Here is a 26144-nt window from a genome sequence, read left to right as displayed (position 1 = left end):
AACTCTGGGATTGTCCTGACCCCCCCACTGTCCCCCCTGCAGACCAGGAAGGGAATCCCAGAAAGCGTCTGAGTGTGGTGAGGTCTCTCCCAAGTTCCCCTTGTCGGTACTCGCTGGGGAGACCCAAGGAACTGGGGAGGAGCCCTCCTCTTCAGATGAAAATCTGCCGGTTGTGGAGTTCTCGGACTTAGAGGTGCATAGGGAAAATTTTGCCACCGAACAGCTGAAAGACCCCACGCTGATAAAAGCACGGGAAAATGTAGTAAAAGTAGATGGCGAACTAGTGAGCCCTGAGAAAACTGCTGCTTGTCCATGCTTCCTTGTGGAAAGGGACCTACTCTATCGAGTTGCTCAAGGGGCAGAAGACACCATTGAGCAACTGGTGGTGCCCAGACCTTACAGGAAGTTGGTGTTGGAGTTGGCCCATGGACACATCCTTGGGGTCATTTGGGGGCGGAGAAAACACGGGAAAGAGTATTGCAGCGGTTCTATTGGCCTGGGGTCATTAAGGACGTAGAAAATTACTGTTCCTCTTGCCCTGTGTGTCAGAAGTCGGCCCCTATGCCCCATTTCCGTAGTCCACTGGTACCTCTTCCCATCATTGAGGTCCCCTTTGAAAGGATTGCCATGGATTTGGTAGGTCCGCTGGTGAAATCCGCTAGGGGGCATCAGTACATGTTGGTCATACTCGACTATGCCACCTGCTATCCAGAAGCAATTCCACTCCGAAATACCTCTGCCAAGACAATAGCTAAGGAGCTATTCCTCGTGTTCACCCGAGTGGGTATTTCGAAGGAACTGCTTACAGACCAGGGAACCCCCTTTATGTCCCGGGTGATCAAAGAGCTGTGCAAACTGTTCAAGGTAAAACAGTTGCGCACCTCTGTGTATCATCCCCAAACCGACGGGTTGGTGGAAAGGTTCAACAAAACCCTGAAACAAATGCTAAGGAAGGTGGTAGATAAGGATGGAAAGGATTGGGATTATTTAGTACCCTATTTGATGTTTGCCATCCGGGAGGTACCCCAGTCCTCTACAGGGTTTTCATCGTTTGAGTTGCTCTATGGGAGACACCCAAGGGGGCTGTTAGATATCGCCAAGGAAACTTGGGAAAGTGAGAGTTCTCCCCACCGAAGTGTGATTGAGCACGTCGCCCAAATGCAAGATAGAATTGCCCAGGTCATGCCTATCGTAAAGAAACATTTGGCCCAAGCACAGTTAGCGCAGCAGAGGGTGTACAATCGGGGGGCCCAGACCAGGTCGTTTGCTGAAGGAGATAGAGTGCTAGTGCTAATCCCTACGGTTGAAAGCAAATTCCTGGCCAAATGGCATGGCCCATACGAGGTGATTGAGAGAGTGAGGTGAATTACAGGGTCAGACAACCAGGAAGGCGGAAACCTGAACAGATCTACCACATCAATCTGTTAAAGGCCTGGAGGGATAGGGAATCCCTAGTTGCTGAGGTTTTGTCACCAGCGCCATCTGACTGCTTGGTTCCGGAGGTTGGGATAGCAGTCACGCTGTCTACAACTCAAAAACAGGAGGCTAAAGAGTTTGTGCTCCGCAATACAGATGTTTTTTCTCAGCTGCCGGGACAAACCTCGGGGGTGGAGCATGACATTATCACCCCACCGGGTGAAAGGGTAAAACTGAAACCCTATAGAATCCCAGAGGCCCGACGGGAGGCAATACGTGGGGAAGTACAGAGAATGCTAGATTTGGGGGTGATAGAGGAGTCCCAAAGTGACTGGTCCAGCCCCATAGTGTTGGTGCCCAAACCAGATGGGAGCTGGTGATTTTGTAACGACTTTCGACAGTTGAATAAAGTTACAAAATTTGACACCTACCCCATGCCAAGGATAGATGAACTAATCGACCGACTGGGAGCAGCCCGGTACATGACAACGCTAGACTTGACAAAAGGTTATTGGCAAATTCCCCTAGCTAAGTCAGCAAAGGAGAAGACTGCATTTGTAACCCCAGAAGGGTCATTCCAGTATAAAAGAATGCCGTTCGGGTTACAGAATGCACCTGCCACCTTTCAGCGAAAAATGGATCAGATTCTTCGTCCCCATCAGAAGTATGCTGCAGCGTACCTGGACGATGTGATTGTCCATAGCGCAGATTGGGCCTCACATTTGCCAAAAGTTCAGGCTGTGCTAGACTCAATACGGAAAGCTGGGTTTACGGCAAACCCAAAGAAGTGTACGATTGGACAGGAGGAGGCCAGGTACCTTGGGTACACTATTGGGAGAGGGGTAATAAAACCTCAGGTAAACAAAGTGGAAGCGATACAGAATTGGCCACGCCCAAACAACAAGAAGCAGGTACAGGCTTTTCTAGGAATTGCTGGCTACTATCGGCGATTCATTCCCCATTTTGCTTCTATGGCAGTACCCCTAACCAACCTGACAAAAGGGAAGGAGTCTGTCATGGTTAAGTGGTCCCCTGACGCTGAAGCAGCCTTCCAGTCTTTAAAAAGGGCCTTATGTAGCCAGCCAGTCCTATACTCACCAGACTTCTCAAAAGACTTTGTGCTCCAGATGGATGCATCCAATGTTGGCTTAGGAGCAGTGCTGTCCCAGGTTTGGCAGGGGGAGGAGCACCCAGTAATCTATCTCAGCCGAAAGCTAAAGTCTCACGAGGAAAATTATGCTACGATTGAGAAGGAGTGTTTAGCAGTAAAGTGGGCCCTAGATTCCCTTCGGTACTATCTGCTGGGCAGACATTTTGACCTGATCACAGATCACGCTCCCTTGAAATGGATGGCTCAAAATAAGGAGACCAATAGAAGGGTAAATAGGGGGGGTATGTGACAGTAGGCAGGTGAAATCACCTGGTTGCGTCCTGGATGGACGATACATTTGTCCGAGGTTCAGGCTTTATGGGGATTTGTCCCACTAGAGGGAAGTGCCGAGTCCTTCAGCACTGAGGTAATGAGTCCAGCTGAAGGTAGTGGGCTCATTAAGACCTGTATAAAACTTCCCAGAGTGCTTAGGGAGTTGCTCCAACCTGGAACCAGATCTGTGTCTGAACTGACTGGGGAGCTGACATCTTATCTGTGTGCAGAGAGACCAAAGCCTAGCCTCCAAGTATTAGCAACTAGGTATAGCAGCAGGCTGTACCTAGTGGGTAGCTAGGGAAAGCTGTTGTTGCAGTAAGTAGCCAAGTTGGCCAGGATTTATTTTGATGTTTCTTTTTTATGGTTTACCATTTTCTGTAAATATTGTAAATAAATTGCACCTGTTTGTTTTCACCTCCACTGTGGTTGTGCTGTGCCTGTCTTTTTGTGTTGTGTACCCATCCAGGGGGTCGCACACACCCGCTGCCGAGCTAACCCCGTTACAATACACACACATTATATATATATATATATATATATATATATATATATATATATATATATATATATATATATACACACACATACACATATATATATATATATATATATATATATACACACACACACACACACATACATATATATATACACACACACACATTAATATATATACACACACATATTATATATATATATATATATATATATGCACATATACGCATACATATACACACATACAGTTGTGTTCAAAATAATAGCAGTGTGTTGAAAATCTGTGTTGCATGGAGTCAACCAACTTCTGGCATTCCAGCCCAGGATGATTGGACTACATTCCACAGTTCTTCTCTATTTCTTGGTTTTGCCTCAGAAACTTTATTTTTGATGTCACCCCACAAGTTTTCTATTGGATTAAGATCCAGGGATTGGGCTGGCCACTCCATAACGTCAATCTTGTTGGTCTGGAACCAAGATGTTGCACGTTTACTGGTGTGTTTGGGGTTGTTGTCTTGTTGGAACACCCATTTCAAGGGCATTTCCTCTTCAGCATAAGGCAGCATGACCTCTTCAAGTATTCTGATGTATTCAAACTGATCCATGATCCCTGGTATGCGATAAATAGGCCCAACACTGTAGTATGAGAAACATCCCCATATCATGATGCTTGCGCAACCATGCTTCACTGTCTTCACAGTGTACTGTGGCTTGAATTCAGTGTTTGGTGATCGTCTGACAAACTGTCTCCGCCCACTAGACCCAAAAAGAACAATCTTACTTTCATCAGTCCACAAAATGTTGCGCCATTTCTCTTTAGGCCAGTCAATGTGCTCTTTGACAAATTGTAACCTCTTTAGCACGTTTTTTTCAACAGTGGGACTTTGCGGGGGCTTCTTGCAGATAGCTTGGCTTCACATAGGCGTCTTCTAATTGTAACAGTACTCACAGGTAACTTCAGACCTTCTTTCATCTTCCTGGAGCTGATTGTTGGCTGAGTCCTTGCCATTTTGGCTATTCTTCTATCCATTCGAATGGTAGTTTTTCGCTTTCTTCCACGTCTTTCAGGTTTTGGTTGCCATTTTAAAGCATTTGCCATCATTTTAGCTGAGCAGTCTATCATTTTCTGCACTTCTTTATATGTTTTCCCTTCTCCAATCAACTTTTTAATCAAGGTACGCTGTTTTGAGGAAAAAGGGTCTTTTCAGACATTGTTCAGAAGAATTTTATAGATAAATGCACTGTAACCAGCATGTACAACATTTGCTGCCTTCCTTCCTTAAATAAGGGCAATAATTACCACCTGTTTTTCAAAGAATGAATGACCTCACTAATAGAAATCCACACTGCTATTATTTTGAACATGCCCCTTTCAATTAGTGATTCAATTACACAGAATCAGCAGCATGCATGTCATGACTGTTGGATTTTTATTACTCTACTACACCTGCTAGTAAATTATTTGCAATGTAGAAATATAATTTCTACCAAAAACAGTAATTGATCAGGTTAGTGATGTCTGAATGTCTGACTGCTATTATTTTGAACACAACTGTGTATGTGTATATATATATATATATATATATATATATATATATATATATATATATATATAGTTAGTTTTCAGTGAAATAGTTTTATGTATTTCATCTGTGTATGGAACAGTTTGCCTGGGGTTTAACCACTCGTCTATCAGCACTGCTAATAAACAGCAGCTTGTAGCATGGTAGTTTAAACACATCACTTTTCTATGAACAGGCAGAGGAAATCCTATAATTCAACTGCTCCTCCTCCATACACAGAACACGATGCATTGTGGGAGTGTAGTAATTCAAAGTCTATGAATGGCAAAAGGAACAGAAGGGGTGGGCAAGTGGCACAACTTTTCTCAGTAGCAGTGGCTGATGTTAACCTTCACAGGACAGTATCTGGCAGCTGTGAAAGACACTGCAGGGATGATTTTTTAACAGAAGCAGCAGCTTGCAGGTGATGGCATTAAAACCATTACACATACCCATCATGTGCTTGGTGCTGTATCCCACACCAAAAAAATATATTAAATTGAAGCTTTAAGGCAGGCTTTGCCATTCTTCGCAGATCACTCACCCAGTAGCCATACACTCCAGTGCAAATGTAATTGGTACGAATGTCCTTTACTTTACAAAGGTCAGTAATAGCAACCCCTGCGTCCAAATTGAAGAAAGCTAAATGAATGAAAGAGATATGTTAGAGACGCTGCAAATATACATTTTGTTTAGACCTACATGGTTAGAGGTGCAGTATGATCATTTTACAGACAAAAATAACATACTGATCAGGGTCCCTGACAGACAAGAGTAAGGCTTTATAGAAATCAAGCCGCGCTTCGTTTTTTTTTTTGCAAAGATCTATGGAAAGGTTCCTTTACTTATTAAAAGAGTGCTAATATTAGACTGGTAGAATTAAGAAGATTCCACATAGGCCATCATTATCAAGGTTCTTTATAAAATCTTGTCTAGTGTGAAAAGTCCCATCCAATGCCAACTTTATTATAAATAAAACATTGGATGAGGAGTTTAACTATCAGTGATCTCTTTTTAGGGCTTACGTAGGGTCATGCCAAAGCAGCTTCCTGTCTTTTACTGTAGCCTATCAAATAATGGAACCGAGTTTATTAAAATGTCACGACCTAGAGAAATTACTAAAGCAACCGAATGGTTAATAGAAGTCATGCAGCAATATTTGGTCATTTTCCTGATAGTTTGTGGCAAATATGTTGACTTTATCATTCTTATAAGTTACGTTGTATTAGGTTAGGCAATAGATGTGTCAGGTCTAATAAGCTCTACATTTAAAGAGAAACTAAACTCTCTCAGTCAACATTACCTATTTTAATCCTTAGGCTGCTGGCATTAGTCAATAGATAGGAAGGTATATAATGTGTTATTTACTTAATTTCTTTTTTTTTTTCCCTTCAGTTGCTTCCTGGTTTCTGGCCCAGGCCAAAATTATGTCATACATCCAGAAAGTCTTCATGGGCGTTTTTTTCCCCTTTCATTTGGAGAAGCTAAGAGCAGACGAATTGCAGGAGTAAATGCTACATAAATCATCTGCCTTTGCTCAAGATGGCCATGGCTAGAAATCCTAGAAAGCGCTTTTCAAAGTGATTTCTTAACAAAATAAAGCCTGGAAACACGGATGGAGGGGGGGTTTGCTTTGAATATTAACAGTGAATTAAATATTTTTAGTTTGTGGTGCTCAGATACTGTTTTTAGTTTCGCTTTAAGAATCCAAAGTGCTATAGAAAAACATTCCGCCTTGCAGTGTGAGCTGACAATATGTACAGTGCTGCCGGCCTTGACGCAGATAAAGATTGAAGTTTCTCAGCAAGTGGTACTTGCAATCCTCAGGGGCACATATGACAGCAGCGTACCCCTGTCAAACTATAGCCAGTAAAACCGATTGACATTTTACTAAATAATCACTTCAATGCCAAGCAAATTGGATTTGTCATGTTTCTTACTTTTCAAAGTGCTTGGAAAACTCAATACAGAATTAGAGGCAGAAACAACTATATTTTAAAGGCATAGACAAGACAAACTAAGAAAACACAATGGATGTAAAATGTGTTTAGTTACAAAGAGCAGGATCAAATAATAAAATGGCATCCAGGAACCTGTGGCAAAGAACTAAACCCACAAACCGTATGCAATACAGCTGCTACATTCCAATAGGAGTATAAGGGCAATATAAGTTTGCCCTCCACCAGTCATTACCCTGTCAACTACATGCAGAGATGTGGCTTAAGGTGACAACATGTCCAATTCTTTTCACTGTGCAAAGAGTTAAAAAAAAATACTTACTTTTATATAACCTAGAGGAGCTAAAGTGTCCACAAGAAGCAGACTCCATGGGTCATCAAAAGCCATATCTGATAGGAAGTTTACCATCTTTGCATTCACTTCTTGCAATCTAAAATACAGGGAATATTAATGTAGATTTGAACAGGGATTTTTTTTTTACGTTGTGTCATGAATTCACATACATATAGAGAAAAACGCAATGGACTACACATCTGGTGTGAACAAGCTCCAAAAGACAAGAGGCTCAACTTATTAAACTATAATACATGTATCATTTGCCATACATATTCTTTTCAGTCATAGTTCAAGCATTGAGAGCTGAGAAGAAGATTAATTATGGCAAATTTGTTTTCATTTTTCAAAGTGTCAAATTGCAAATACAAAAGCATGGGGCTTCAAGAGTAAGACGAGCCATTAAAAAGAGAAGGTAGATGGGCAGAGTAACAGTAAAAAAGTTAGGATGGAAAATTTACAGCTAGATATCTGGTATGAGTATCTTGGAACATTACATAGATTGTACTCATTTGCCCTCATGGATTGTAGTACAATGCATTCGTAAAGTATTCACACCCCCTTTAACTTTTTCAGTTTTATGTTGCAGCCTGATACTACAGTTGTTTAAATTCATTTTTTCCCCTCATTAATCTACACTCAGTACTAGATCTACACTCAGTACTAGGGTTGCACCAATACCAGTTCCAATACTAAGCATTTGCACGAGTAATTGTACTCATGCAAATGTTCCAATACTGTAAACCAATACCATTTCTGTACGATTTGAGACCATACAAAATGAATGTTCTCAAATTGCACTGCAAAGAATTGCATGTGATTAGAGAACAGGAATGCGGGGCGATTCCGGTCCAAATCACACACGGTTTCCCACACTGCAAGAGAGGAGAGGGAGGAGAAAAAGGCGCCAAGCCGCCAATAATGTAACAATATTTATTCAATAAAGGTTAAAATGAGACAGTATTACAGTCACAGACATTGCTGGTGACCGGCATAAAACTCCAGTCCAAAGTTCAATCCCCACTAGAACCACTGAAGAAAGTGCTGTAAAGCCGAAGCAGGAATCCAGGCAAGCCACGGGAATATGCCATGGGAGACTCAATCTGTCAAAAGGAGATGTCAGATGTCCAGGATGCTCTGGCCAATTGGAACATATTTTGGAGGCCACACCACTCCCACTCCATCAGCCTTCTAATAATAGAAAACAGACATTCACAGACATTTCTAAAATTCTGTTGTCACTTTGTCATTATGGGATACCGAGTGTAGATGAGAAATAAAATGAATTTAAACAACTGTTCTATCAGGCTGCAATATAATAAAATTGAAAAAAGTGAAGGGGATCTGAATACTTTACGAATGCACTGTATGTCCCTCTTAGTGAATGACTTGTCAGAATGGCTCTATTCGGTCCATCACTAAAAAGATCTGATCACATACAATGATATTACTAATTCTCCTGAGCCATAGAATTAAATCTCAAGGTTGGTGATTTCTGTCTGACTGCAACATGGAGTCCTGTACATTTGCCAATATGTTGAAGAGACAGCGTGTGTCATTATCTTTTCTGCCAGTCTAGATCCCAGCAAGAAAGAGCACAAAAGATAATTTTATTATATGCAGCAGAGTGCTGAATAGGGACATTCGGCAAATATAACAACCAGTTTAATGGAAAATTAAAGTCTTTTTTTTTTTTTTTTTACTGAGCACAGATTAATAAAGTGTTTACCCTAAAGGCTTAGGGCCCAGTCACACCATTTGCATTGGGAAAGGTTGCCCAAAGCAGTTCAAAACGCAAAGACAATGCAAGGCTGCCTTTTTTTCTATGAAGTCAGTCCACATCATTGTGTTATGGTGGTGTGCGGTTAAAAAAAAAAAAAAAAAAAAGTACTGTATGCTGTTTTTTGTTTTTCAGTGCAGCGTGTTGTAATGCAAATCACTGCATCACAACACCGCTATGGTGAAGCTCTAACAAACGGACAAAAAAAAAAAAAAAGTAAATAATGCATTTCATAAAATATAAAAGATGCGGCGCTGAAATTGGTGCATCAGCACTGCTCCTCCCAGCACACACCAGTGCCCAAGCTTTCAGTGTGACTGCTAGTATGAATGAGCCCTTAGTCCACCTTTTTCCAAAAAACATTAATTTAATGATCAATAAGCCTTTACAGATTTTTGTAATGCCCTTGAAACATTTTCCCCCAGTCTTAAACTGTTCCTAAAGGTTATATTTTTTAACAAACATGTTATACTCACCTGTGGCAAACTTGCTCATCAGAATTGGAGCGGAGTTCCCCCTCAACCCCCGTTTTCGTGTTCTATCTGTTTATCTGAGGCATTTCTCAAATCACTCCTCACATCCCCCCTGCATTCCTGTGAGGCAAAGGTTATCTCCTGGCAGATGGTGTGGGGGACAACCAGGAAGACATGAGAAATGGAGCCATCCAGTCTGAACAAGGTGTCATTTTTATCACCCAAAACTATGTAAGCCCACTCATTATCAAACCGACCAGAATAGGTGCACAGTCCTCAGGTCAACTGTATGGTTCATATCACGGGATATGAGCTAGTAATTTAGTGTAGAGTTCCCCAATGACCACTCCCAAAATGGGTAGTCAGAGCCCCCCTTCCCCTGAGAGGGACCCTTGAGGACTTTTAAGGGAGTTAGAGAAACTCACACACACACACAGGGATCTCCCAGCAACATCGTAACAAGGGGAGATCAAAGAAGCTTTCTGCTCACAACTTGAATTTGCTAAAACCAGGCAAGGCAAGTAACTTACCCTGTATTTTCTTGCTATTCTATGTTTGCTGTGTCTATATATACATATATATATATTTTTGTGATATCTCTTTGTACATATTTATTTTGCATCCAACGCTTTTAGTAATAAATCTTTCTTTCTGAAAGTGTTAAACTGTTTCTAAGCGCTTACTTGCAATTCACGAATCCCTGCCTTTGAAGAGACGCTACTGTGGTTATATTTCTGTATAGCAGGTCTGCGGGCCGTGCTATATAGATCAATATTTCAATCATTATAGTGTATATTTGATAACGGAAGTTTCCCAGTCTCCAATAAAAGTGGTGGTGGCAGTAGAAGGGTTAGTTGCGTAACTAACCTGACCCAGTAACAAGCGCATCCAGGCTGCAGGCACCGATTGTAGTCCATTAGCTGGGCAATCGCTGTGTAGGGTGCAGCTGGGTGGGGCCTTGTTACGCGCGTCACACCGCGGTTTTGGATCGGCCGGCCCTTCGGTCACGAGTTTGGTGAGAAGGTCTGGGGTCTGACGCCGTGGGCGTGACGTATTACTGTTAGTCGCGGCTGTGCGATTGTCGCCTGTTGGTGGCGGCGACCGCGGGTTGTGACATATTGTTGGCAGCGTACGTGGGTGTCAGGAATCAAGGAATGACCAGAAAGGTGCGGACTGACACAGGGAAACGCAGGTCTCAGGTATAGTATTATACAGGTATTAGCCACCCAGATATATATATATATATATATAAACGCACAGTAAACAAACTAACCTTCCACTAATCTTAGGAGGTGCAGGAACACAGGCGTAGTCAGGGCTGGAGAGGTGGAATGGTCAGGCCGGCCGTAGGGTTCTGTAACAACTGCCTGGTGGTACCTCTAGCGGTCCTCAGGGCAGGATTCCCCAGGGCGCGGAGTCTAAGTCCCAGTCTGCTATTCACCAGGGCCCCTGATGGTGGGGATGGACTTGGAGCAGACAGGAACCAGGTCGCGGCCCCCGAGTACACCTGCTAGTGATAGAGGGATCCGCCAGAGGTATGTGCAGGTACGGCTGGATCCGTGCAGGATGGATGGATGGCAGAGTAGTTAGCGTGGTCAGACGGGCCAAGTCAGCAACGTGCGGGCAGCAAGGTATCAAAGGAGCAGGCAGAGAATGGTCAAGGTCACAAGCCGGGTTCAGTAACTCACGGACAGCGCAGTACAGAGGATCAGGCAGAAGAATAGTCAGGGATGAGCCAGTAGTCAAAACAGGAGACGGTCAACAGGAATCAGGATCAGACAGGGTCGGCAACAAGGTATCTTCTCACAGGAACTAGGAACAGGATACAGGGGCACATGGGGGACATACACCAAGGCTCAGAGCACAGGCCTGGTCATGCCTTATATACACCTTTCTGTAATCAGCCCCAGGTTTGGCTGATTGTGAGCTTCTGGCTGCTAAGAGCACCCGCTGGTCAGCTCTGGTACTGCAGCCCACACGGCAGGAGAGTCCCACCACCAGTGCTGAGAGCACCCGCTGGTCAGCTCTGGTACTGCAGCCCACACGGCAGGAGAGTCCCACCACCAGTGTTGAGAGCACCCGCTGGTCAGCTCTGGTACTGCAGCCCACACGGCAGGAGAGTCCCACCACCAGTGCTGAAAGCATTCCTGACAGAACCCCCCCCTCAAGGAGCGGCCTCAGGACGCTCCAAACAGTCCTTAGTGGGCAAAATGTTCCACCGCCCGGGTCCGGTAACTGGCTGAATATCCTACTGCCGGAGTAAACCGGCTGGCTGGGTTTCCTGCTGGTAGACTTCTCTTTGTGTAGGAGAACCAAGGAAGGCAGGTCACTGGGCACAGGATTTCCAGGAGCAGGCTGGGTATCAGTTATCGGCCAGTTTAACTGGACATCAGGGGCTGGTATGGCGGGCTGTGTAGCGGGCAGAGGCACGTCAGCGGGCACCAAGTCATCTGGCACGACAGCGGGCACAGGGTCACCGGGCACGTCAGCGGGCACAGGGCCTTCTAGCAGAACCGCGGGTACCGGGTCACCAAGCTCGACAGCAGGCACCAAATTAACTGGCACAACAGTGGGCACTGAATCAACTGGCACGACAGCGGGCACCAAGTCATCAGGTATCAGGTTATGTGGCTCAACAGCGGGCACTGGGTCCTCGGGCATCAGGTCATCTGGCTCGACAGCGGGCACCGAGTCAACTGGCATGACAGCGGGCACCGAGTCATCAGGCATCGAGTCATCTGGCTCGACAGCGGGCACCGAGTCAACTGGCACCGAGTCAACTGGTACGACAGCGGGCACCGAGTCAACTGGCACCGAGTCAACTGGTACGACAGCGGGCACAGAGTCAACTGGTACGACAGCGGGCACAGAGTCAACTGGTACGACAGCGGGCACAGAGTCAACTGGTACGACAGCGGGCACAGAGTCAACTGGTACGACAGCGGGCACAGAGTCAACTGGTACGACAGCGGGCACAGAGTCAACTGGTACGACAGCGGGCACAGAGTCAACTGGCACCGAGTCAACTGGTACGACAGCGGGCACAGAGTCAACTGGCACGACAGCGGGCACCGAGTCAACTGGCATCGAGTCATCAGGCTCGACAGCGGGCACCGAGTCAACTGGCACCGAGTCAACTGGTACGCCAGCGGGCACCGAGTCAACTGGCACCGAGTCAACTGGTACGACAGCGAGCACCGAGTCAACTGGCACCGAGTCAACTGGTACAACAGCGGGCACCGAGTCATCTGGCTCGACAGCGGGCACCGAGTCAACTGGTACAATGGTACAGTGAGTGGGAGCAGGGTACCGACATGTGGTAGATTGCTGGGTATACTGGGCTGTCACTGGGGGGGCTGTCACTGGGGGTGTTGTCGGGAATGCAGGAAAAGAGCTTTGAGCAGAGGAATGATGAGAAGCAGGACTGGTTTGTTGCAAGCTGATTGAGGCTGGGTGTAACAAGTCTGACCATGTCTGCAGTAAGGGTTGGACAACGCTCAGCTTACACAAGGCCTGTCTGATCAAAGTTTGCACTGCGTTTATACACTTCTTTAGCACCTGTGGTGAATATGCTGAATAATGCTCCAAGAAGCAATCCGGATTATCCTCCAACAACCATACCAGTGATATTACTTGACTCGCCCTGAATGGAGGAAGAAATTCATCCCTGCTTTCAGGGGTACTAGATGAAGCCAACTCAATACAAGCCTGAATCAAAGGTTGCACCTCAGAGAGCTCTAGGTCCTGACCTACTAGGGAATGAGCGACCCGTATGGACTCTAGCAGCTGATCCCGGGTATACTCCCGCAGAGTCTGATAGGCATATTCCCTGTCATCAAAGACTAGCATAGACAAATATATAACCTCATCAGGATGCATCCTTCACAACAAGTCAAGATGGCTTCCCTGTGCAGCCACTTCTGGTCAGGAAAGGCCTTGGTGTGATGTCAGGAATCAAGGAATGACCAGAAAGGTGCGGACTGACACAGGGAAACGCAGGTCTCAGGTATAGTATTATACAGGTATTAGCCACCCAGATATATATATATATATATAAACGCACAGTAAACAAACTAACCTTCCACTAATCTTAGGAGGTGCAGGAACACAGGCGTAGTCAGGGCTGGAGAGGTGGAATGGTCAGGCCGGCCGTAGGGTTCTGTAACAACTGCCTGGTGGTACCTCTAGCGGTCCTCAGGGCAGGATTCCCCAGGGCGCGGAGTCTAAGTCCCAGTCTGCTATTCACCAGGGCCCCTGATGGTGGGGATGGACTTGGAGCAGACAGGAACCAGGTCGCGGCCCCCGAGTACACCTGCTAGTGATAGAGGGATCCGCCAGAGGTATGTGCAGGTACGGCTGGATCCGTGCAGGATGGATGGATGGCAGAGTAGTTAGCGTGGTCAGACGGGCCAAGTCAGCAACGTGCGGGCAGCAAGGTATCAAAGGAGCAGGCAGAGAATGGTCAAGGTCACAAGCCGGGTTCAGTAACTCACGGACAGCGCAGTACAGAGGATCAGGCAGAAGAATAGTCAGGGATGAGCCAGTAGTCAAAACAGGAGACGGTCAACAGGAATCAGGATCAGACAGGGTCGGCAACAAGGTATCTTCTCACAGGAACTAGGAACAGGATACAGGGGCACATGGGGGACATACACCAAGGCTCAGAGCACAGGCCTGGTCATGCCTTATATACACCTTTCTGTAATCAGCCCCAGGTTTGGCTGATTGTGAGCTTCTGGCTGCTAAGAGCACCCGCTGGTCAGCTCTGGTACTGCAGCCCACACGGCAGGAGAGTCCCACCACCAGTGCTGAGAGCACCCGCTGGTCAGCTCTGGTACTGCAGCCCACACGGCAGGAGAGTCCCACCACCAGTGTTGAGAGCACCCGCTGGTCAGCTCTGGTACTGCAGCCCACACGGCAGGAGAGTCCCACCACCAGTGCTGAAAGCATTCCTGACAGTGGGATAATTGCAGTAAGAGCTTCAGTGCAGTGTTAAAAATTGGCTCTGCACTGAAGGATTGTAACCTTTGTGGAAACAGTCCTTAGAAAACAAGCGGTGCATATTTTATTATATATGTGTGTATAGAGAGACACATAGCAACAGCTATTTTCTTTTCCTACTTTCTCTTCTATCTTTGCTTGCAATTATGCCTGGTGAAGCAGATTACGAGAAAATGAGCAAAGCTGATTTGAAAGTTGAATGTGCCTCACGAGGATTGGACGTCGGTCGCAAAACTCGTGAAGATTTGGTTAGTGATCTTGTGGAGTATGATATCCGAGCAAATCAGAACTCGGGGGAACCTGAACATGGAGGGGTTCCCGTTACCCACATTGCCAGTGGCTCAGAGACAGCCTCACAGGATGGGCATACAGAGACTGACACTGGAGGATCACCAAAGGTTAACGTCACACCACCGCCTGAGAGCGCTAACACCGTGGTGCCTGGAACTAGCAGAGACTCTTCTCAGATGCAGGAGGCCTTGAAACGCCTCATGGAGACAGATCTGGAGGCATACCTGCGGTTCATGGAACGCCAGGCTGACAGAGAAACTGCAGAGCGCCAAGCAGCGGCTGACAGAGAAACTGCGGAACGGCAAGCTGAGAGAGAGGCGGTGCAGAGGGAAGCTGATCGTCGGCATGAGTTGGAGATGGCAAGGCTCCAGCAGCGATCGGGTCAGAACCTCGGGTCCCTAGATCACAGGGATGCCACTCTTTCCGTGGGCGCAGCCAAGTTTCCAGTGATGGAAAAGGATAGTGACATTGATACATACTTACTGTCCTTTGAAAAAACGTGCCGTCAGTACCATGTGCCCCAAACTCAATGGGTTCGGTACCTGACACCAGGGCTACAAGGCAAGGCCCTGGAAGCGTTTGTTGAATTGCCAGAGGGGCAAGATAATGACTATGAACGTTTAAAAGATGCCATTATCCGGAAGTACCAGATGACCCCGGAAGTGTACCGCAAGCGGTTCAGGTCCATGCAGAAGGGACCTGGGGACTCTTACACGGATGTGGCAAGTCGCTTACGTACCACATTCCGACAGTGGACTAAGGGACTGAAAGCTGACTCCTATGAATCTTTGGAGGATCTCATGATCCGAGATCAACTCCTGCACATGTGTCCAGCAGACGTCAGACAGTTTGTCTTGGAGAGGGAGCCAGCATCTACTACAGCTGCAGCAGACCTGGCAGATACCTTCGTTCACACGCGAGTGCCTGAACCTCGCAAGGCTCCTCCAAACAGCTGGAAAGGGGGGAAATCGTCCCTAGCAACCTCTCCCACTTCGGTGAGTCAAGCTTCACCTCCGCCCAACCCTGCAGCGCTTGGAGCCAAGCCATTCCTGCCTGACACCCGCAGATGTTTCACCTGTGGGAAAGCCGGACATCTCAGGACGCAGTGTCCTGAGCAGAAGCAGATGACATCATCTGGCCAGCCGGCCAGCAACTCTTCTTCTGTGCTGTTCGTTCGCAGGAAGATGCGGGTAAACCCCGCCAACTTGCAGCCCGTTACCGTGGGCAACCGGTCTGCAACTGGTTTCCGGGACACCGGGGCAGACGTCACTTTGATCCGACCAGAGCTGATTGAGCCACAGAACCTCATCCCAGGAAAGTTCCTGACCCTCACAGGAGTTGGGGGGACCCGTTCACGCACACCCTGTGCAAAGGTATTCCTAGATTGGGGTGCGGGGAGGGGGATGAGGGAGGTGGGGGTCTCGGATAAACTGCCCACCCCTGTTTTGTTGGGTGCTGACCTAGGCACTCTTCTTTCGTATTACGCTCCTGCCGAGAAGACCCGGAAGGGCCCTCTGGAACTCTCTGGACCAGCCAAGGAACTGGGGACAGATATTGGGGTAATGTCTGGGCCACCGGTGGATGGACAGAGGGAGGGGGCTGGGAATGGTGTGGGGCTGCAGGAGTCTCCATTAGCTGGAGAACCAGAAGAAATCCCCTGCCCTGGGGAGGTATTGGACTCATGTGTCCCTGATATTATGAACATGACTGTTGAGGATCGTTGTGGTGACACTGAGGGTGATCTTACTAATGTTAGTAACATTGGGAATACAGTCTGGAATGTCAGTAATAATATCAGTAGCATTGATAGGAATGTCATGGATAATATCAGTAGCATTGATAGGAATGTCATGGATAATATCAGTAGCATTGATAGGAATGTCATGGATAATATCAGTAGCATTGATGGTAATGTCATTGATAATGTTTGTATTGTTGACGGCAATGTTGGTAATGCTAACAATGAGATTTGTGATGAAACAAAGGATGCGTTTTCAGTGTTGGGGGCTGAGGTACAGTCTCTGGAGGCTGAGCAAGGGGATTGTCTGGATAGGTCTGTCCCTTGCCCAAGCTCAGAAGATTGTGCCTTGATAAGTGCCCAGCCGTTGGCCTTGCATAGGACTAGGCAGCTGGCTGAGACTTGTAGTCCCACGCCTCAGGCAGCACTGAAAAGCGATTCCCAACGGAGCTTCAGAGGCCCGCTAGCTGTGAGTTGCCCTGCTAAAGAAGGCACACCACAGCTGGCTGGGACTTGTAGTTCCCCACTTCAGGCAGCCCTGAAAAGTGAGTCCCAAAGGACCTTCAGAGGTAAGCTGGCTGGGACTTGCAGTTTCACACTTCAGGCAGCCCTGAAAAGTGAGTCTCAAAGGACCTTCAGAGATAAGCTAAATGAGCTTTGTAGTCCCACAGGGAAGACTGCTCTGGAAAGCCATTCAGATGGAAATTTTAGTCCAGGGCTAGGTGTGAGCCCCCCTGCTGAGGAGAGTAAACAAAGGAGCAAGGAGGCTAGAATGACTGGCCTAGTCAGTGGGGGCTGGGAGCCTGAAAGCCTGTCAGTTAATTTCACTTGTCAAGGTGTGTTCACAGGCAGACAGACAGAGGTCAGAGGCAGCAGGCCTGGATTACGAGTGGAAGGAAGGTTGATGCTTGGGTTACAGAGAGAGGGCCTCCGGGCCCAGACCCAATCACCCTTCCCTAGCACTCGGGGTCCGGAGCGGCTGCCCAGGCCTCCGATAGATGGTGTCTGGATTCAGAAGGTGTCGGCTGATTGGGCCACAGAGGCAAAGGGAATGGCACAGTCAGGAATCCAGGGATCAGCTAGAGTCTGGGCAGTCCTAATGGTCGCGGTCCTGCAGCAGGATACGCTGACCAGGCTTTCTGAGAGCCTTGGGGAACTGAACACCAGCCCTGGGTTTGTGGCCTACCCCATGCCCAGGAGCCATAAGGCAATGGAGCATCCGGAAGGTGCCTACTGTTTTGCCATCATGGGCCTGAGCAAGGAGCCTGGGCCACCATCTCTAACCCAGCAAGCTCCAGACGAGCCAGCCTTCACTACCCCATGTGGCTTGCCTGAATCCTTGGGAAAGCTAGTTGGGGTTGAGAAGGCACTGACAGCCACTCCTGCGGTCAGGAGTGGCCCGCAATGCACAGTGGACCTGGGTGCCGTTGTCCACTGTAGGGGCCTCGCGGTGCTCAGCCCTGTCTGGGAAGAGCCACTTGCGCCCCTGTCACTAGGCTCGAACAAACCGCCTGTGCCCAGTCCGACAGCCCAGAAGGGTAACTGTCAGAGGGGCATGTCAGTGGTTCAGTTTAGGAACCCATCAGTAAGAAGAGACCCCCAGAGGTCTGGGCATGGGGAGACCGAGGCACTTGAGGCCTGGTCTGCTCCCCAGGCCAAGAAGCAGGTTACGTCAGTCGCAGGTACAGCTGGCTACGGTAAGACGCCTGGATGCGATGATCATGGCTCAGCTGGACCTGTGACTGACCTGGCAGACAGGAAACTGGAGGAACTGGTATCCTGGATGCTAGCAGGTAACGAGGATTGTCCATCTTGGATGAAGGTACCTGCGGACACCACTGGGAGGCGAGGCCCAGAATTCGCCTGTCCGGTTCCGGTGCCCACGGGCGCTACTACCTTCAGGCCAGATGTAGTCCTAAGCCTGAGGAAGAAGGTAGGAGAGGGAAATCTTCTTCTCTACCTTGATAAGAAGCTACATATTAATATGTTAGCAAAGGACACCCCTGAGCCAAAGTGTTTTGTGGACAGGTGGGCACCCCGGCAGTTGCCACGGGATTCGGATGTCCACAGTCGACTGGTACCCACCCGTGACCACTCACTTGGTCGGCCCAGCAGTGCTGCTGGGGAGAACGGCTTCCGGTTCAGACGGACTTCGGTTCTCCCGCAGTACAGCAGTACCAGGACGTCCCAAGAGGAACCTCTGGACAGATGTCGGTTGCGTCAGGAGAGAACTTGTAGCTCACTCCTTGGCAACCACTTAAGGGGGAGGTGTGGCAAACTTGCTCATCAGAATTGGAGCGGAGTTCCCCCTCAACCCCCGTTTTCGTGTTCTATCTGTTTATCTGAGGCATTTCTCAAATCACTCCTCACATCCCCCCTGCATTCCTGTGAGGCAAAGGTTATCTCCTGGCAGATGGTGTGGGGGACAACCAGGAAGACATGAGAAATGGAGCCATCCAGTCTGAACAAGGTGTCATTTTTATCACCCAAAACTATGTAAGCCCACTCATTATCAAACCGACCAGAATAGGTGCACAGTCCTCAGGTCAACTGTATGGTTCATATCACGGGATATGAGCTAGTAATTTAGTGTAGAGTTCCCCAATGACCACTCCCAAAATGGGTAGTCAGAGCCCCCCTTCCCCTGAGAGGGACCCTTGAGGACTTTTAAGGGAGTTAGAGAAACTCACACACACACACAGGGATCTCCCAGCAACATCGTAACAAGGGGAGATCAAAGAAGCTTTCTGCTCACAACTTGAATTTGCTAAAACCAGGCAAGGCAAGTAACTTACCCTGTATTTTCTTGCTATTCTATGTTTGCTGTGTCTATATATACATATATATATATTTTTGTGATATCTCTTTGTACATATTTATTTTGCATCCAACGCTTTTAGTAATAAATCTTTCTTTCTGAAAGTGTTAAACTGTTTCTAAGCGCTTACTTGCAATTCACGAATCCCTGCCTTTGAAGAGACGCTACTGTGGTTATATTTCTGTATAGCAGGTCTGCGGGCCGTGCTATATAGATCAATATTTCAATCATTATAGTGTATATTTGATAACGGGAGTTTCCCAGTCTCCAATAAAAGTGGTGGTGGCAGTAGAAGGGTTAGTTGCGTAACTAACCTGACCCAGTAACAAGCGCATCCAGGCTGCAGGCACCGATTGTAGTCCATTAGCTGGGCAATCGCTGTGTAGGGTGCAGCTGGGTGGGGCCTTGTTACGCGCGTCACACCGCGGTTTTGGATCGGCCGGCCCTTCGGTCACGAGTTTGGTGAGAAGGTCTGGGGTCTGACGCCGTGGGCGTGACGTATTACTGTTAGTCGCGGCTGTGCGATTGTCGCCTGTTGGTGGCGGCGACCGCGGGTTGTGACATATTATCCCACTGCTGCCACCAATATGTCACAACCCGCGGTCGCCGCCACCAACAGGCGACAATCGCACAGCCGCGACTAACAGTAATACGTCACGCCCACGGCGTCAGACCCCAGACCTTCTCACCAAACTCGTGACCGAAGGGCCGGCCGATCCAAAACCGCGGTGTGACGCGCGTAACAAGGCCCCACCCAGCTGCACCCTACACAGCGATTGCCCAGCTAATGGACTACAATCGGTGCCTGCAGCCTGGATGCGCTTGTTACTGGGTCAGGTTAGTTACGCAACTAACCCTTCTACTGCCACCACCACTTTTATTGGAGACTGGGAAACTCCCGTTATCAAATATACACTATAATGATTGAAATATTGATCTATATAGCACGGCCCGCAGACCTGCTATACAGAAATATAACCACAGTAGCGTCTCTTCAAAGGCAGGGATTCGTGAATTGCAAGTAAGCGCTTAGAAACAGTTTAACACTTTCAGAAAGAAAGATTTATTACTAAAAGCGTTGGATGCAAAATAAATATGTACAAAGAGATATCACAAAAATATATATATATGTATATATAGACACAGCAAACATAGAATAGCAAGAAAATACAGGGTAAGTTACTTGCCTTGCCTGGTTTTAGCAAATTCAAGTTGTGAGCAGAAAGCTTCTTTGATCTCCCCTTGTTACGATGTTGCTGGGAGATCCCTGTGTGTGTGTGTGAGTTTCTCTAACTCCCTTAAAAGTCCTCAAGGGTCCCTCTCAGGGGAAGGGGGGCTCTGACTACCCATTTTGGGAGTGGTCATTGGGGAACTCTACACTAAATTACTAGCTCATATCCCGTGATATGAACCATACAGTTGACCTGAGGACTGTGCACCTATTCTGGTCGGTTTGATAATGAGTGGGCTTACATAGTTTTGGGTGATAAAAATGACACCTTGTTCAGACTGGATGGCTCCATTTCTCATGTCTTCCTGGTTGTCCCCCACACCATCTGCCAGGAGATAACCTTTGCCTCACAGGAATGCAGGGGGGATGTGAGGAGTGATTTGAGAAATGCCTCAGATAAACAGATAGAACACGAAAACGGGGGTTGAGGGGGAACTCCGCTCCAATTCTGATGAGCAAGTTTGCCACATCACCTGCTCTGTGCAATGGTTTTGCACAGAGCAGCCTTATTTAAAAAAATAAATAAATAAAACCACTGCAATTTTATGGATACTGGCCCACTGATCTTGGCCACATACTGGGGAACCACAGTCTATCACTTACATGATGTTGTACATCCACAAAGAAGGTAATAAGATGCAGCTTTGTTAGTTTATTGGTCTCTACTCTAGCATCCATTTAGCAAAAGGTTAATAACAGTGACATAGCCTATTTCAAATCTTCATGTATTCATTGTGAATTATTCATTCAATTTCCAGGAATTTCATTATACATACTTTGACTACTCAAAATAAGGAACTGATAAGGAAGAATTTGTACTCATATCTGGATTCTTTATGTGAACTTTTCATCTGATGAATACAGAAGAAATCTTTGTCTCCTTTATCTGATTCACTATCACACATGCAGCTAAGTGGAAGACGCAGAACTTTTTTTTTTTTTTTTATTTTATATTTATGATTGCATGTTCACCATGATAAAATGTCTACCTTTTTCATGATCTATGTGATCTAATAAATACAATTTTGCATTCACTGATTTAGTGATTATTACTCCACATAGGATTTATTAAAAACCACTTTCTGGCAGGTCTGCACTAGTCAGCTGCATTTTGTTTTCATTTGCACAGAGCAGCCCTGATCCTCCTCTTCTTGGGCCCCCCACCAGCAATCTTTGCTCCTCCTCTTCTTTGTGTGCCCCCATAGCAAGCATCCTGCAAGCCTCCACACAGTGCGTGCTCGCTCCTGAGCTGTGTGTCTATGGAACTGTGCTCCATAGATACACACAGCGGTGTTTAGCCCCACCCCTGATTTCTCCACACATGTGATTGACAGCAGCAGGAGCCAATTGCTCTTACTGCTGCTCGAGTCTCTGTGCGAAGAAGAGGGGGAAAAGTGATGCAGCCTTGCACAGTGCTAGATCTCTTCTCCCCTCTCTTCCCCCTCACACAGGGAAGGGGGGGGAACAAAAAAAAAACAAAACATTTTTTTACCTTAAGGCAAAAAACGTTTTGGCTACAGAAACATGAAGTTCACACTGAGATATGGATGTGCTAGAGGAAGTGCAGTTTAAACTATGGATTGTAGTAACACACAGCGGCACCAAAAAGAATTCACAGCATTCTGCAGAAACATGCACTCTGGAAATCTTTATTGTAATCTATGCCTCTCTGCTTACTGCTGAAAAAGAATATCAGCCACAAATGGGGTACAGTATTTATATACACTCAACTGACTCTTAGACATAGATTGCGAGAAAGCAGTTACCCACAAACATTGTGAATCCATACTGAGCAGAAAGCAGTCTTGGTGTGTAATAGGCAATTATGGCTACTTTCACATACATCCAATATTTCAAATGATTCATAGAAAAAAATGTATGATACATTTACAAGACACTTATTTCTGTAGTTTGACACTAATTAATATCAATGTCTAGAAGGAACTATTTACACTCCTTGGGGAAACTATTAGCAAGTTAGGCCTTAAAAAAAAAAAAAAACCTAAAAGGCAAGTCCATATGCAGCACATTAGCTCTGCTGCACCACTGACCACCGAATACAAAGTTGCTCAAACACCTCTAGGTGGAGGGATCACCATCAAGGATCCAACCACTGGTGGCTTAGGAAGTATGCATACCAATTTTCCACAATGGGAAAGTGTACCACAGATAGAACCGGAACCACTGAGTTCTGCTCAAGTCAGAATGATCTCCACTGCTTGAAGAGTGCCCTGACTTCTGGTACCACCTTGGTGATTTTACTAAGTCACAACTGTGGCATTGTCAGATTTGGATCTGATGGCAAACCCTGAAGCAGGAGAGGTCCAGTGCTGACGAGCAGCCAAGATTGTTATATACTCTAGGATGTTCATCGGCATCCAAGCTTCTTTTGAAGATCACGTACCCTTGGGGAACGTGGCAGTGACATTCATTGCACAACATATTTCATTAAAAACACAAATGGTACAGGAAGTGGGGCGTTTCTCTTTAATTTTCATTCTTCCTTGTGTTGTGTTTCCCTTAGTACTTGGAGCTAGCACCAAAGAACATGAACAAGGTTTTAAAAATTTTAATAAAATGTTGTGCAACAAATGTCCACATACTCTACCTTTGATGGTCTGATGGAGTAGGGTTTGTGGAGCCATTGATGTTTTGTATGACCATCTTATTCATTTAACTGGTCAAAACTGAAAGGTGAGTGGATTACTATTTGTGTGTTACTGGAGAGGATTGTGTGGATTGCATTAAGGAACTTGATATATCACCGTGGAGTGGACTTTGCTACACTTATTACTGTGGTGGACTTTTTTTGCACATTTTGGGTTGTCGCTGTCGCACATGCTTTTTAAACTGTTTGATATCTTGCACTTTGTGTTTTCTATATGTTGTCTTTTATGTAATAGATTTGTAAACAAATTTTCTCACATAAAGAGATTTTCTATTAAGGTTGGAGGTTATGCACTATTTTGTTCTTTATTGCTTTTGTGCATTTTATATAGAAGCAGCTATATGAATTTTTGTATGTTTACATTGGACACATAGGATTGGTTTACATGTGTAAACTTCCAACATTGCATCCAGTGTTGGCATTGTCTGAGTGTTAAGAGTGCGGTGGGTTGGGTTATACAGTGCTGTCCCAAGTTTTACAGAAGCTGTGTAAATGCATTAGAACTATGTATGAGACTATATTTGTGGAGGGAAGTCTACCTAAAATAATCGCACGCAATCTTGCGCTAGCACCAAGTATGGGGGGGGGAGGTAGCCTTGCATTGTCCCACCACCTAGAAACCTTGGGGTAACTGTCTGCATCATAGCATATGCTGTGGAGAAGCTTTATCATTATCAACAGGCTGCAGCACAGGCAGGCGGCTTGCACTTGAGCAGTAGCACAGACAGGCAGGTCGCACATAATGCCGTCAGGTCATGTCAGCGCAGCAGACAAACCCAACAGAGAAACTAAGAGCACATGCCCTGTATTAATCTATGCATGCCCACACTGTACTCTAGTGATGCCAACCAGCCAGGGCCTACAGCTAAATGTGATGAGGAAAGAAAAAAAACAAAAAACAAAAACAGTCCTCCCTCCAATCTTACCAGCACCTAAAGGCAAGGAGACAGCTCCAGGGGACCACACACAACAGAGGCACTTAAATGTACACATAGCAGCAGTCTTCCTTTCAGGAAAAGAATTAGCAACCGGGATCTTCAGAGAGCAGATCACAGCCCTGAACCTGTAAGCACCATGTCACCTGACAGATGGAACCACCTGCTGAAACAAAGGAACCAGTGCCAAAGCAGATTACAGGCCATCCATGTTCTTCACCAAGGTCCAGGTACTGTCTTCTGGGATATTAAAGCCGAACTAAACCCATCGATTTATTGGTTTTCCAAAACAGTTACATTCAAGGCATCCCATGAATGATAGCTCTTCAGTTCAATTGAGAGCACAAGCAACTGTGACAGTTATCAAATGGCTGTAGTCAAAACTGATTACATGTGCAGCACCTTGGCCACTGCAGGTCTAACAAAGGCTAAGATGGCAGCTGCCTTGGCTGTAAAGGATGAGGATTTAGTTTGGCTTTAAGCATCCATAGGCAGCGGTCTAGAAAACTGCCATTGTTATATATCACCAAGACTCAGCAGATAAAAACAATTTAAACAGAAATTCAAGCACCAAAGCACAGGTCCATAACCAACAGATGATAGCATAACACCTGAAGCAATGCTAAAAGTGGGATGGGTTATGCTGGGCAGTGTCAAGCTTTGCCATTTGCTAGGGTTCAATCACCTGGAGGTGGAGCCTAACCAAACAATTTAGGAATTAATCCTCCTTTGTCCTATGATGTACGATTAAGAAATTACTTTTGGTTTGTAGACTGTAAAGGGTATACTAATTAAATATTTGGAAAAGGCTATACATAAATGTAAGAATATATAATAGTAAAAGATACTGTAATTTTGCTACAGTTAATAGCTATGTCATATAATGAATGATACAGATGACAGAATAAAACAAGATTGTAACTGAATAGCATAGTCAATGTTAAGCTAACTTACCATCTATTTTTTCCTTACACATTTAAGGTTTGATAAACTTAAACTGAAGAGAAGAAATGAGCACAAAAGTAAAAGAGTTGCCAACAGCAACCAATAAGTTCCAACTTTCATGGGAAAAAATAAAACCAGAATTGGTTACTATGTGCAATAACTACACTTCTGTGCTAATTTTCTTTTGCCCAGCTTTAATGAATTGGACTCTTTGAAACCCTGTAAATCACACATGACGACACTTACCTAATGACATACAATGACTGACGAATCAAGAAGCAGTAATGTGCTGCGATCTCGTGCCCACATTCCAGATAATAATATGCAGCCTAAAGACATAAAACAAGCCATATGTTACCACTATGGACACAAAATACAGTCTGTACAAGAAGGACAATACAAAGTGACCATCAAAGTATATAAAATTAATTTATAAATGCATAAGCAAGACATTTAAAAAAAAAAGTCACAAAGAAGCTACCCATAGTTTTATTTGACAAAGGCAAAATAAAACAGAAACTATAGTATAACAACCATGGAAAAATCATGTTTTTTTGATCCATAAAGTAAAAAAAAAAAAACAACAACATATCACTGCACTTTGCTTTTGCATGCTTTATCTCTCAGATTATGATTACTAATCTTCTTTGCATAGCACCATCACATTATCTACAGAGAGGAGTGCAGAGAAGCCTCAGTACAATATGCATATTAATAACAGTACAGAACAACACAAAAAAAATGAAAGGAAACATAAGATATAAGGATCCCTGCTCAAGAAAACCTTCACTCTAATAACAGGACTGGCATCAAAACAAAAGCTAGATCAAAACTTGATCGATAAAGACCAACCATATACAATAAATAGAGCAATTATAGACAACGAGGGCACTCCACAGTAAAAGTTGCAGCACAAAAGAAACTTGAACATTAAAAGTCAAATTGCTTGCTACAATTTTATGTAGAGCTAGAAAAAAAAAATGTTTTTTAGTTCACATGTAAGTACACGCCATATACAAATACACAAAATAAAATGGATTCTCAGAAGACCTGAAATCCTGCATTCTTGACGG

The 26144-nt window shown here is 45.7% G+C and overlaps 1 long non-coding RNA gene across 1 annotated transcript in view; it reads right to left on the bottom strand.

Annotated features, from left to right (window-relative positions):
• LOC149471126 (uncharacterized) overlaps positions 1 to 25405 on the bottom strand; it is a 46892-nt gene extending 21487 nt beyond the window's left edge. Inside the window, exons 1-3 of the long non-coding RNA XR_016307457.1 lie at positions 25318 to 25405; positions 7180 to 7288; positions 5444 to 5541 (exon numbers count right to left, since the gene is read on the bottom strand). This is a non-coding gene — a long non-coding RNA (uncharacterized LOC149471126). The remainder of the gene's footprint in view (positions 1 to 5443; positions 5542 to 7179; positions 7289 to 25317) is intronic.
• Between the last annotated feature and the right edge of the window lie 739 nt (positions 25406 to 26144).

This window comes from Staurois parvus, unplaced genomic scaffold (assembly GCF_062004578.1).
Source record: "Staurois parvus isolate SC_StPar_1 unplaced genomic scaffold, SC_StPar_1.0 ptg000029l, whole genome shotgun sequence".
Taxonomy (NCBI): domain Eukaryota; kingdom Metazoa; phylum Chordata; class Amphibia; order Anura; family Ranidae; genus Staurois; species Staurois parvus.
Note: the sequence above shows the minus strand (reverse complement) of the source record. Positions and strands in the feature narration are given on the sequence as shown.